At 37.8% G+C, this 15,003-nt stretch overlaps 1 protein-coding gene across 1 annotated transcript in view; it reads right to left on the bottom strand.

Moving 5' to 3' along the window:
- EXOC6 (exocyst complex component 6) overlaps positions 1-15,003 on the bottom strand; it is a 95,181-nt gene that overhangs the window by 79,601 nt on the left and 577 nt on the right. The window lies entirely within an intron of this gene.

Raw genomic sequence — 15,003 nt, 5'->3', positions numbered from 1 at the left:
AGGCATCAGATAGTGCCTTCACAGATATTGGGCATGCATGAGCTTCCTCTGAATGGGCTGGACTCGCCATCTATACTGCACTGGATGCTAAAGCAAAAACCAGAAAAAAAGTTCAATTTATTACTACTTCCTCGAGCCTTTTAATTAAGGGTGGAAGATGTCTACAAGTTCAGGTCTCCTTCCAGAGTTCTCAAAGGGAAGTGAGAAAGGCGTATCATTATCACAAAGATAGGAGACTTCCATCTATCACTATGGACTCATAACTGTAAGCTCTGTAACATAACTGTAAGTGAAAACAGTAGTAAAACACACACAGACAGACTAAATATACCTAAAATGAGAACAAGACTGTAAAAAGATGGTGCAAGAGGAACTCCATACTTGAGTTTGTGGTAGCACATACTTTCTTTGGTGGTAGCAATGCACTGTCTTTTTGGACTTAGTTATTGCCTGATGATTTTGGGGTATCCAGTAGCTGCAGTTCAGCATGGCTGTCTTGATACCTTTTTATCGATTTCAGATCTGTCAACACTGGCAGACATGCTGTTAAAATACTGAGAGAAGGAAATAATTTGTCATCAGGAGATTTCTCTTTAAAATGTTGTCAAACAATTCCAGACAACATAGCCAGAAATCCTGGAAGCACATACGATATAGCATAGGCAATACAGTATTCACTGTTATAAAAACCAGTATTTATTATTTTTTCTCAGTATTAAAGCTACTTATACTTCAGTTTAATGAAAATAAATAAAGTACTGATTGATAATTCTCAGTGGTATTATCACAATATTTAATTCAAAATCATACAGGAAATAAATGTTTAAAATTGGGGAGGAAGAAATCAATACTGTGTACATCCCGACACACTGCCTTAACCACAACATTCCCCACCTTATTAAAATAATAGTTACTATTTTATGTTCTACATTGTACTGTTTCCTGCAGGGATACTAATAAAATGGTGATCTGTGATCTAAACCAGTATTTTGACAGAGCTCCTTAAAATTCACTAGTGGTATAAATTCCATATTGATTACATATGTAGACAGCTCCATCTTGTGGGAACAATACAAATCAATCCTCTTCTGTACACTAGTGAAAAAAATCCTGAGACAGAACTGCTTACCTCTAAAGAAAAAAATCATCACAGCATTTAAAAGAAATTCACACTTTGTATCACAACTCTCTGATCTAGGTGAGAAGTAAGAAGGCGAATTAAACAATTCACTAACTTCCTTAAAACGGTATACTCTTAGGACACTATACACATGTTATTTCAGAGGCTTCAGAAGGAAGTCTGACCTAAAGCACTGGCCTTTTTGAAAGTATAAGTGTACTTGAGAGCGCCATGCCATCTCCGGCCATGGACAGAAATTAGGCTTTTTCTCAAAACTGCAAACACAACTGCGGCAATGCACACCTAATTTACCCATTATGGAACATCACACATAGTACAGTATGGTTTAGTTCTGATACTGAAGCTCATTTTCCATACATACATTTCAAAAATTACCTATACTTACCTAAATAAAGTAATTTCTACCTTAGAATTATTATCTGAAGGTGTACATTTCAACAGATTATGGCACTGCAAGCAATTATGATAGCAATTCTGCACTTTCCAGAGTTAAACTACCAGGCAGACAAATCACGATATTGCAACATCTTGGAGAGAGACATGGAATCCTGAAAGCATCCTACAGCTAATTCTTTTAAATTACGAGACAAACTTAACAGAATTTACAATGCACACACACACAGAGCTCTGTTGGTAAGACAGTGAGGAAATGGTAACCCTTCCAGACCCGTTTCTTCAGGAGATGACTATTACATGCACTTACGTCTACTCCAAAAATCTCTCTCATTTTAAGTTGCTTCACATACGTCAGTGGGAAGTGTCATAAAAAGGGGCAAACATGCCTAGGCTATCAAGAGAAATTTTACATGTGTAATATATAGTTATTTCAATTTTTGTTTACATTTATACACCTCTGAATGAAGAATCCCAAGGATCCTCTTCAGCTTTATGGACCCCTGAAGTGGATGCTGGTGATCTGAAATATAGCACAAACCTGAACCAAGCCAAACTGAAAGACCTGATCAGTTTATATTACAATTGCTTTCAACCTCTGATCTATACAGCTATAGAAACCTACAGACTGCTAGTGGCTGATTCACACCATGAAACTCTAAAGAGCAAGCTTTTTCTCAGTATGAGTCTTCAAACTGAAAAAAAAAAAGGGAGAAAATCACTGATGTTGGAGACAGAAGTTTGTACTTGATTTTGGCACACACAAAAAACATACGCAATATACCATCTTAATTTTCAGTCTGGAATGAGAGAACATTCACTTGAGTGACTAGTTAGACACCAGTACCGCGAATCAGTGACAGGGCATGTACTATTTTCATTCCTAATTGATGGGGCAAGCAGGGCATCCATGAAGAGCACAAGCAGAGCTGAAGGATTTTTCTGGTAATGAATGGCAGGTTATTTGTGTAATATTTCTAAAACTCTGTATATAGAGACTTTTTCTTCAGACTTATCCCAACAAGTGGACAATACAAGTCATTAATGCCAGTCCAGGTAAATACAAGATAGTGCAGAAAGTACTTGAAAGAGGAAAAAAATTAACTAGGAATAGTCAGAGACAGCTTAACCTAAAGGAGAAAGATGTCTCAGTCGGTGGCTCAATTTAATGGCAATAAGGATATTTTTACCTTGATCTTTTCTTACCAGCTGGGCTGAAGGGAGAAAGACAAGCATAAGTAGATTTGAATTCAGTTCTCAGTAAAAAATTAAGGAGAACTTTCAGATATGCAACCATTTTCCAATTGAAGAAAATCAAACAAGGTTACTTTATAACATTAAAAAAAACCCTAAAATTTTTATTTTCAAAACTGAAAAGGTCTTAATTGACAATTTTTTTGTTTACATGCAAAAATCTATTGAAGCACCAGAGGGCACTATCCTATCCACAAAAATACCAGCCGCTGAGCAAGCAAAAAGGCTAATCTCCAGAGAGCTAAAATTCAGCCAAGAATCGTAAAACCTAACCTGCTGTGAATTCCACCTCACCGTTTACAAATTAATAATTTTAAAAAATCAACTATCCTCAAATAATCTGATCCATTCTATAATGACAACTCCATACATATACATTAACACTGCAAGCCACTATCATAGATCTCTTCACAAATGGTTACAGTACAGCTTCAAAAATACATTTCTGCTACCATTTAAGTATTTTCTATGCATGTAACCAGGATACATGTCATTAAATCCCTGAGTGAAAATGGGATTGAAAGAGGATCAGCATTTCACTAAGGAGGAAGGAAATAAAAAGTTACAGGCCAAAAAAAATCATAAGCCCATAAATTAATTTAATACATTGACCAGAGTACTGGAAAGATAGGCAAGGGAGTGCATATAGACTAGTAAGTATAAAAGCAGAGGAGCCTGAAAATATTTTTTGAGACTACCCCAAATTTGCTTTTTCCCTCCTTATCCCTTCACATCTACATCATCTTCCTACTAGAAAATGAGAATAATCAGAAACCTGAACACAACTTCCACTGTAATCTACTTGGTGGGAGTTTAGTATGGAAAAGTGAATTGCAAGAGTAATCAGAATGAGAACTGAAGTAATTTTGTCCCTTATATCTATGGCAATAGCTGTAACTTTTCAATGGTAAGCAGAACTGCTCAGGTATGCAGGCTTCAGGCAAAAATGAACTTGAAGAGTTTATTTTATTAAAAATAAAAGCTCCATACTTTCATATGAAAATAATGATTCAGAAGACAATATGAATTCCTGGTTGGTGATAAATAACTCTGTCAATTGAAAAATCACTACTAGAACGGTCTATTAGATAAAGAAAAAAATAATATTTAATAAATCCTTTTGGGGTTTTAAAAAATCTGTTACTTCTTGACAGTTTTGGGGTTTGGTTTTTTGTGTGTGTGTTTTGCTTTTTTAAATGGGCAGTGATTTGATTTTTAATTGCAACCCATATTCAGGTGAAACATCTCTGAGCTTATGGAGCATTACTGTAAATTTTTAGAGTGAACAATTCTCTTCCTAGTAATTGTTTATAATAATAGGTTCTAACAGCAGCAAAGACTCTTAAAACTGATCATCTATTTAAAAAATAGGAAAAAAAAAGTGTCAGAAAATAGAGAAAAAAATACCGATCTTTTTACTGGACAAAGTAGCTCCTCATTAATGACTTGCCACCTTTCACCATTTTCACACACCCCCAACCCATCCTGTTCTGTCCCACTTCTAGGACAAATTGCAGGTTCCCCACCCCTGCCTACACTGCCACAAAGTCTTTCATTTCCTGATTACACAAGACATATGAAGCAATTAAAAACTGTATACACACATTCTTTTGAGGCTACTGATAACCACTTAGTAAGTGCCAATCTGTTACATCTCCATGAATGCTGTGACGATGACAGGAATTGCACATATCTGCACAGTTGTCCAAGTTTGTCATGGAACGTAAGCCTGACCATGCAAATTCTGAACTGCAAGGGATGCAAGTAGAACTTTAGATTTAGCATTGTGAGAAAAAATAAACTTTTAACCGATCACTTTGATCAGTTAAACCAAGTCACAAAAAATAGAAACTTGGACATAATTTTTTTTTCTGTTTTTCAAAGTAATACTTAAAACAAAACAAAACACACACACATACAAATAAACCAACTGCCAAATGAAGAAACTGTGCTTGTGGAAAACCATGGGTTTAGAATTCGTACCTTGCTACCAAAGTCAATTTTGTACTGAGGCTAGAGATGCTCTCAACTAGCTCCCATACACACATTGCAAGTAGTGGCCCAGTAGATGTTTGTCCTCTCCCTCCATTTCTTATTTGATTAAAAAAAAAAAAAAAGAGCAAGAGATTAAATAAAGTTATAAAATAAGATATTTACAATTCAAATTTGCATGATGAATTCAGTGGGATTTTGCAAGCACAAAACACTGACCATGCAAATTAAGATTCTGCCTTTAAACAGACCTGTCATTGTGACTATAACCATGGCATCCCTAACCATGATACTGTATCACACACTCCATTTAAGCTGCAATTTCACAGGAAACACTGCAGAAACTTCCTCTGTCTTACAATAAACAAAGATATTTTCTGTTTACACAAACTGCAAACTTTGCAGGGATTTTTCCATGGAGTAATTTCATATAGGTTGCTGCATACACCCTAAAAAGCTTTATAAAATAATGTCCAGGTGTTTCCTGTAATTCAACTGGAGTTATGGTAATAAGCACATTTCTTAAAACCTAAGCAGCCTTTCTATGCCAGGTGCTACCTAGGGTCCAGTTCTGCCATACTTATTCATAATTACATCTCACCACTCTATTTAAAAGATTGCGTAACATGCTAGAACGACGTAGAACTCAAGCAATGGCCTAACCAGAGAAAAGATTTTATTAATCTTAGTTTAGCTTGCCTGGTTTTCCTGGATGTGCAATTTCTGTGAATTGTTCTCACTAATAGTATCCTGCTTCTATGAGCAGGAAAGGGCTGAGTACAGTTTGTTAGTTAACATTACTTCCTATAAGCAGGGTCCATATTCTGTAGTAGCAGCACTACAGCAGTCATTGTTCATGCTGGATAAGCAATGGATCACGCTGATGGCTGTTAATGGACATCCTCTGCAGCGAAACATGAACTGATAATCAGTAAACCCAGATTTGCAATAGACTTCCTCCTTCCTGTTTTTACACTGCTGACCACGGAGATGCCTCTTCCTGCTAAGCCTTTGTGTGACTTACTGATGTATGAAGCAAGAAACTGAAAAACAAGTGCTGCGCTGCTATTTTTTTCCTAATTTTGTGTTGTAAAAGTAGATTAAAATGACAGCAAAAAAAATGCCAGCTTCACTCACTTTGGTGCTAGCTATCACCATGTAATAAAATGCCAAGTCTGGCCCTCTGTTTCATATACCTAAAGGGATACAGTGGACATAGTTGGAACGTATGTGATTTTATAGAAAATAAAATAAGAAACTGGAGTTCATATAGCAATATTCTTATCTTCCCTTAATATTTCCACAGACTGTAACATAAATTGTTCCATTTTAGGAGCAATGGATTAATCTATAATGAAATTGTGAGCTTCTAACTTCTTTTTAAAGATTTGATCAGATTGCTATTACACATTTCCCACAAATAATTACCCATCTATTACAACCTACAGCTAATCTTTCTTCTTTATCTGGGACACTTTAGACATAATCCTCAAGACAAATACGTACCAATCGTTCCAGTAGAGACTTCAGGAGACATATGAAATAGAACAGAACACTTAATGTCACAAATGCCTAAGTTACTTATTTCAATAGGCTTTGAATACCAACACTACACAGATGCAAATATATTATTTTAGAAATCAAGAAGTTCCAGATAAAATATCCAATAGTTAAAAAGTTTCAAATCCAATTGGATTAACAATGTATTGTATTCAATACAAACCAGGTAATTCTTTGATGTGTCACATTCTTCTGCAAATACATAACCAAAGCATATATTTTCTAATAATTTTATATTATTAATTTTTGTTAACTCTATGAGCTCACACAGCCTATACATAGAAAATCATCATGTATATCTCTCATGCAAATCAACAGCCTGTACTATATATACTTTGCATATGCACGTCGCCCAGGATCACTGAAGAAAATGAAAGATGATTTTAAAAAAAGTATGGTTTTAATTCAAAAGCCCAACTAAACTAACTCACAGTGTTTCTCTCTGTTGGGAAGCAACTAACTGTGTTGAAGCAACTGACTTCTACTACTCTTTGTTACCTTACTCCAGTCCTCTACCTGGTCGATAAATAGACTAAGCAGCAGAAAATCTGTTCATGCCTTAGGGAAAAGCGACACTCCAGCACGCCCCAGAAACTCAACATTTCAAGAGGAGGTAGCATGCATTGCTACCTCATTACCGTTTCCTAAATTTATAAAACAAACAGAACATACATACAGTATAAACCAATATCATCTATGTTACTTTTATGTTGAAATTAACTAAAACCAGAACTCAGAAGAAAATGTTGCCTCACTGAAATCAAGGGGTTAGAGATCTTCAAAGTCACTCTACACATAAGAAGTGTGCAAACTGTGAAAGTCCCAATGAGAGCTGCTACCAACAGAAACACCTAATGCCTGTAGTAGAAAGGAGAGTGTATTAAAATTGAAGTATGCAATACTTGAAAGTTTAAACACTTCTTTTTGAAGTTGAAATGGCTCAAAAGTATTCCCCTAGGTACACATACTACAGTATATGCATTATTAATTTTGTATTACTCTGATTCATGGGAGAATTGCAAGTTGCACTCACTGCAGTTTTGCAAGCAAATTACTTTCTCTAAAACACAGTGAAAATCCCACTCAGTATTAGAGCTGAACACCTTTCTCATGCTATATTAAAAAAAAAAAGGCCCAGCCCTCTCTGCAGGTCCCTAGTGCAGAACTGTTCAAAGACATCTTTTAAGTCCTCTCTGTCAAATCCCAAGTTTTTCCATCAAGGTTGATGCACTCTAAAACCTGCTTCTTTCCTTCTTAATACCTCCATCAGTGATTAAGTTCCCTACTAGTTTGGTATTACTGGCAAAGGTTGAGGTACAGGAAAGGCTTCAGCCAGTCTCCAGGAGAGATCGTTAACTCCTTCCTGTATGGGACACAGTTTGTCAGTCATACAAATTATTTCTTAGTAGACATGGACAAGATGAGGAAGAGATGCGTTGTTGAGCATACTTTAAGCTGAACATCAAACTGAACATGATGTCATTGTTATACCAAGGTCTGTGGTGACAGGGATTAGGTTTGGGCATTTCAACCATCACCAGGTAATAGCCAGGAAGACTGGCAACAGCTAGAATTTTTTAACTAGCCATAGCAAGCCCTTCAGTAAGATAAAATCTAATGTGATTACTTGATGCTGACGCAAAGCTAGGTTGATGTTTTTGAAGGAGTTAGTACCTAATACTTTACTACAACCCATAGAAATAGTTTCCTATTTGCGAATCCATTCCTGGCATTATCTTAGAAGCATTATTTAAGAAATATCAATCCTCCTAGATTTTTTATGAGGTCATTTTAGTAGTATAATCTATAAAATGCAACATGACAAAACTTGCTTAACTGCAGTTGCTGCAATTTCAGCCCTGTATGTGCAAACACTCTAGCACTTACAGGTCAAAAACAGGTTTATATTTAATGGAATTATGCTAAGGCTCCTCAGGTAGACATCTGTATTGAGGAAACTGCAAAGTCTCAGATCAATGGTACAGCAACACACACAGAAAGCTAGAGTACAGTGTATGCTGTTGGCTTCCCAAAAAATCTGCAAGAAAGTAAGTATCCATGTGACTGGTATGTGTGAAGGATGTAAAATTATGCATTTCCTATGCATATGGCAGGTCCATAATCTGGGTCAACAGACACTAAATAAAATCAGCTTGAGAAATAAGTTGATGAAGAAATGACATGAATAATAATTGGCTTTCCTGAATTTAACTGATGTTACAGCGAATAAACCATTCATATGATGAGAAGGCTAAATTTAAATGAGACATAATGATACAAACTGCACCTATCAAGTACACTATTCTGGATCTCTCGGCAGATGATCCCTCTATTTTAAAAGCTTTAATGTATTTTCAAACATGTTTCCTAAACACGGGAACAATTTCAAGCTCTTTGGTAATGCTTGTGAAATTAGAGAGAGCTATTTCAGAAGTATTATTCACATAGGTTACTAGTTAGGTTAAAGCTTCACTTGGCAGTTGCCCATTTGGAAAACACTGCAAGAACTGAGTCAGAAGCTGATGCATGAACACTTAAAAAGATCAAGATAACCTGATTTGCAGACACATATTTCATGACAAACTTAATCAGCATTGAACCTAAAGATTCTTCACACAACAGAAAAATGCAGTGCAGATATGATTACCCACAAACAGTTTCAGGCTTTATAAGAAGTAGAGAAGTACTATGTTGAAACTTGCAGTAACGGAAGCAAATCCTCGCTGCCTTCTAAAACACTTTTTGTCACTAATGGCAAATCTGCCTGAAATATCAGGCTAGCCTACAGAAAAAACAGAATTGCAGTTTTGCCACTGAATATATAAATGCCAGCTTAATCAGTCTGCAGCACATACTCTTCTTATGCTGTTTGACTCTATGTAATGGACTAGCGATAAAAAAATATTGCTCCTTTATAGCAATATACATGGTGATAAGACCTGCTCACATAGATCGTTGCTTTGACTCTTGCCTTTCAACTTAAACACTCAGAATATCATCAAATCCTGCACCAATTAACAAAACCTGCAACCAACACTACCAGCTAGCCACCAGCTTTTCAGGATACACTGTTCCCAGTGAGCAGGCCATTCTCCTTACTCTATAGCAACCCAGTTGCAAAACAGGAGTTAGCTATTATAATAAAGATAAACTGATATACAAATATACATCAAAGTACACTCTGTGACCTGATCCAAAAAAGACCACAGCTAACACAAGGAATTTCTAGTTCCTTTCATTGGGCTACTTTCTAACTTCAGTTTGAAAGGGAACTAGGAAGGAAACACATTAACTTGAAAACTAAGCAGGGCTTGAAGATAGACCATTAACAAAGATACAGAGTACTGATTTTCAAACTACAAAAATAGCTTACAATATTGTATAACATCATCGTACTATTTGAAATTGAAAGACATGATCAAACCACTTCAATTCTGATTCAAAGCATTGGTTTGATGATCTCAGAGTCCTCTTACATTTGCTCTATATTTAAAACAAGACTGAGCTATAGACAAAAATGTGAACTGCTGGCTCATAATCCAAACCCAAAATAATGAAAATGGAGAAAAATGCCTTTAAACAATCATACCTGGCAAGTAAGACCACAGGGCAAAAATGAGGGCAACCACATTTTGTCATTGGATAACCACATCACAAATCCCAACAGCCCATAGGCAAGCACTCAGAAAACATGTTTCCCAGCCTGCAAGTGTGTTAATGCTGTACTATCTTCCCACACCTAGAGAAGTCATTCATACTGCCTATGCTACTGCTTACTAACTATTCTGCTAAAGATACAGAATCACATAACTAAATCACGCCTGCTAGTAATAATAGTGCATACTTTCAGTAAAACAAGTTACATTGAGGCTTCAGAGCATCCTGTCATACTCCAAAGGATATTTTAGGTGCTTTGTTCACTTGGCTTTGGACAGTCCCCTCAATGGATACAGGAATATCTCCCAAATACAAATTACAGCCCCCAGTCTGGGCAAAGCACCTGCAGTTGCACAGCATACCACAACTCAGTAAAAGCAGCAGATTTTGACTCTCGCTCCATATTTCTACCTCTGAATTGTCTTAGAAACCTTGATCAGAAGAGGACAAAACAGTCTTGCTTGGACCACTATTGCTACCTTTGCTTCCTCAATTTATTCCTCTAATGATGCCTTACTGAAGCATGCCTTTTACCTTGAGCTTTTCTGCAACAAGGACAGAAGTTCAGAATGAACAGTTATCAATTACTTCTAACACTTCACCCATAATCACTTATGAGGCTCACAACAAATCTACATCCTACCTCTAAACTCTGTTCAACCTAGATGAGAAAAAAGCAGCACCATGCAGAAGTGATTTTGGTTTACAGCTGGGTGCCTCAGTGCTGCCTTTACCAGTGCAATGTAGTCCTAGGTCAGCGGAAGGTCACCGCAGCATATTGCAGCATCAGACAGAAACGCATTAACCTAACAGCTCTTGTCAGTGTGACTACTGTAGCCAGAGACAACATGCCAGTGAGATGTCTTCATAGGAGTCCCTCTAATAACTCTACAAAGAAGCTTCATGGCCAGCACAACTTACAACAACCTAGAAGATGCTCTAACATCTACCAAGCAATAGCTTGGTGATGACAGATTTCAGGAGCAGAGGAACAGAGAAGTTGCTTAAAAGCATTTTTACACTGACTTTCGAGCAGCACTTTCCGAGCTGCGACTGTGGGTCAAAGCCACAGCGTACATCCCACTTACAGATACATCAGTAGACATAGCACCTCCTTATCAACTTCACCTTAGCTACAAAATTTCTGTCATCGATTCCTCCATAATTTTTAAATTTTATTTTACTTTTGTACTAGTTGTTCAATCAACTGATTGTGGGCATGGAGGTACTCCTCTGACAGGCTATACACAGGGATCACAGAACACTGCAAACTCAGTGATGTGAAGCTCATGAGGTGAAGTGTTCCAAAAAAGTCTACCATATGCTTACGCAATACACTGCCAAGCTACAGTTTAAGAGCTAATTAACTTACTTTCAAAAAAGGGCTTTGAATTATTACACACTACTACAAGCTCAAAGAAAGTCGTAGGTATAGTATATCAGGCCACTGCCAGAACAACATCTTCTACTATATTGAGCTCCACTTCGACCTATTTCAACCAACATAAAACTAACCAACCAGCAGATAAGGTCAATTATTTTCTTCCGAATAGAATTTATCTTATTAATTACCCTGGCATGTCCAACAGAGTATTCAAGAAGTGTGGAGACACTCTTAAAAATTGACTCTTGAAATTCTGTTAATATGTATTTATATGGAGTTCAGTGAGGGCCTGAAAGTTTTTTATTAATAACTTTTTAATATATTTATCTTTTTTTTTTTTGGAGAGGGATATGGGAATTGCCTTTCTTTTTGTCTTTTTCCTTTTCCTCTATAAAGATTAGAAATGCACTGACAACTCTCCCTGGTTTTGCAAAGCCCAACAGTATGCATATGACATGAATTGTAAGACATTAACATGTTATATAGAAAGGTGAGAGTGATGAGCCTTTAACAGGTGTTGTCATTAATCTCATTTAGCCATTAAAGTTAGAAAAATGTTGATAAAAGTTTCACAGTCTGCTGAAAAAAAAATTAACCCTGGCCTGCTATATACACAGTCTGCCTATTTAATGAAAGGCATGTTACACAGTTGATTTAAGTCTCATTTATAATGACTCAGTGTGTGTCACTAAATTTAAAGATGCAAGTTAAATACCAGCAATTTTAAATCAATAAATTCATTCACTTAAAATTTAAAAAGAAAATTAATTTAGTCAAATACGATACAAATAATTTAATCAAATACAATGTCTTCATTTTATATTTCTTGAGATGCAGAGCAATCTTTAGGAGCTAACTTACTCTCCTAAATAGTAAATAATCCCAGTTGTACTAGCTGTACATTGATTCCTCCTATAAAGGACCTGCGTTTCACATTGCTATACATGGGTGGATCTCAGCACTAGAAAATCACCTGCAGGATCAGTCTGTATGTTTTTCCTCATCTGTAAATTACACACAAAAACATTATATATCAATATATGTTATTATTTTTTTATATCATAAGCACAATTGCTGCCACTCTTCTAGCAGGGTAGGAAACAGCACCCTAGCAGAGACAGCTATACCAAACTAGCAAAGAAAACACTGAAGAAAAACAAGAGCAGAAATGTGTTTCCATGGAATCTACATATGGCCCACAAAAAAATTACACTTCGTTTGTGAAGCATGGATGCATTAGGAAGATATTAAGCTCTTGATATGAACAATTAAGGATAAGTCAGATCTTGTATATCCTGTGATCTTCAGCATTTAGTATTACCTCATGCTACTTATCCAAACCGCTCACCTCAAGTCCGTTCTTTTGTTCTGCTATTTAAGTAGGTATGTTGGTACTTTATTTCATGTCACGATGCTGTAAATATTCTCGTAGCATTAAAGACCATAGATTACAAAAATATTCCATTTCACATAATGAAATGAATGTAATTTCAGTCATTACATGAGACAACCAGCATCAATAGCTTCCATTACTTGAAATCAATGGATCGCTCTATGTTATATAGCCTTACGCAACTGCACACAGAATTACTCAATTCTTTGATTTATATTATTTAGCAAGTAAAACCTAGATCTTGTGCAGAAAATAATGCTCCATTTTATGTTCACACTCTTGTTCATTGAAATAGATCCTGAAATTAGATGTGGGATTTTAGACTTTTCAGTTTCACACAGCAATTCACTAATTTTAACAGGCATAGCTGAACAGATAGCTACAGTTTTGATTTTAAACATTGCCGTTCTTATAAAGTAGCAGCATATTTCTGTGATGTTGGCTGAACTTCTTTCAAAATACTCAGCCAGGTGTAACCATTCTTTAGCCTCATTTTTTTTATTTGTAAATGAACACTAGAGGTTAAATCAGACCAACATGCATTTTTCTAAAAATTCTGAAAGTCAGCAATGCAAAACTCCCCTTCTGCAAAGTCAGCAAGACAACAAGATAGATAAGATAGATGAGATACAAATAGAAAAAGAAAGGACAGAAACATGCGAAGAAATTATGAAAATAAATGTCCATATTTATAAAAACTTGTTTAAACATTTTAAATCTTTAATATGGGTAAGAGATTCATATTGTGCCTTCCCCCTTTTACATCCCTCCACCATCCACACCTGTGGTTCCCAAACATGCTTTCTCCCACTGTGCAGCCTAATTCTCTGTATGTCCTTTATGTAGGTTCCTCTGATATAAGCTCTATACTGGAGATGATAGTGAAACTGCAATTATATTTAATATTTTGTTGCTAAGTTTTTTATTTTGGTGTGTTTTTTGCAGACATAAGCTCCAACCTGCGTGGACTTGTTAGCTGAAACATGGCTAAACTGCCGCCAGGGACACCTCAAGTCTGAAAGCATCTCGGCTACTTTCTCTCAACCTGAGCTCACAAACTCTCACAGGTGAAACTTCTTGTGATACTCAACACCTCCACACTGTATTCCCAATACTGGCTGTGCTTAAGGAACAGTAAGGGGAGCTCAGAGCACAGTTTGCTCCGAGCTGGCCCCCAAGACCAGGCTGACTCCACTAGCAGGCCCTGGGTGATGTCTGGGTCACTCCACCACACTCTCTATTTGGGCTCTTTGAGGACTGATTAGCCCCAGCCTCACACAAATGCCCAGGCTGCCACTTCCCACACAGCCCTCCGTGCTGGAGGACCCACTGCAGACATATGAAGCCAACCACAAAACCATTTGGCTGTGAAATGCGAAATGACACCTTTCATGTGCAACGTACATTTTTCTCCCGTCAGTTCTCGGCAGGTTCCCCATCTGCGTACCCCGTATTTGCCCCTTCCCAGCCCTGCCCGTGCTCTCCAGCAGACACCATCCCCTCCAGGGAAAGCCAGCAGCATCGTGTTCACCACCCTGCAGAACGCTGCCACGCAACCCGCCTATTCCAGTTCCCTGCTCACAGGCTCTCTCTATCTTCCCAAAGAGATAACATGCAAATTCACAGTTCTCTCTCTCTCTCTCCCCAGTTTGACTAGTGTCCATGCTTTTTCACTTCTTTCAGGCATCTCTAATCAGGGAAGTATCAGCACAGCTCCAGGATGAAGATCCCCTTTCCCCCTGCGCCTCCTCCATACCCCGACTGACTCCCTCCAGGCCCTGCCCTTCTCTCCCCAGCTCAAACTGAAGGGCACTGACACGTTCCTTTCTGACAGGAAAGATTAAGCAAAACCTCTTCTTCAGCATGCAGGCTACGCCATTTGGCAGTATGTGGAATCCGAGGGAAAAGAAAAAAAAAACAACACCGAAGCCATGGCATTTCAGAAATGCTCTGAACACTGTCATATTTCCAGAAGGAACCTGACCGGGGCAGGGGATTTCAGACTGCGTTAGGAAAGGTTGCACATGGAGGAGCCCCGCAGTTACTGATGCGAACACCCACCCACAACAGGGATTCGGTCCCCTTCTCAGCGCAGGCCCGGGGGTACAGGCACACCCCAGGGAGATGCCCCGTGCCCAAGCGCGGGACAGGAGCCCTCCCTGCCCGGGCGACCGGGTCACGGCGGGCACCCCCAGCCCGGCCGCCCCCGGCGGGCCCAGCCCCGGCGCC

The sequence above is a fragment of the Haliaeetus leucocephalus genome, unplaced genomic scaffold, assembly GCF_000737465.1.
Source record: "Haliaeetus leucocephalus isolate CR32 unplaced genomic scaffold, Haliaeetus_leucocephalus-4.0 Scaffold184, whole genome shotgun sequence".
Lineage (NCBI taxonomy): Eukaryota > Metazoa > Chordata > Aves > Accipitriformes > Accipitridae > Haliaeetus > Haliaeetus leucocephalus.
This window is presented reverse-complemented; position numbering and strand designations above follow the sequence as displayed.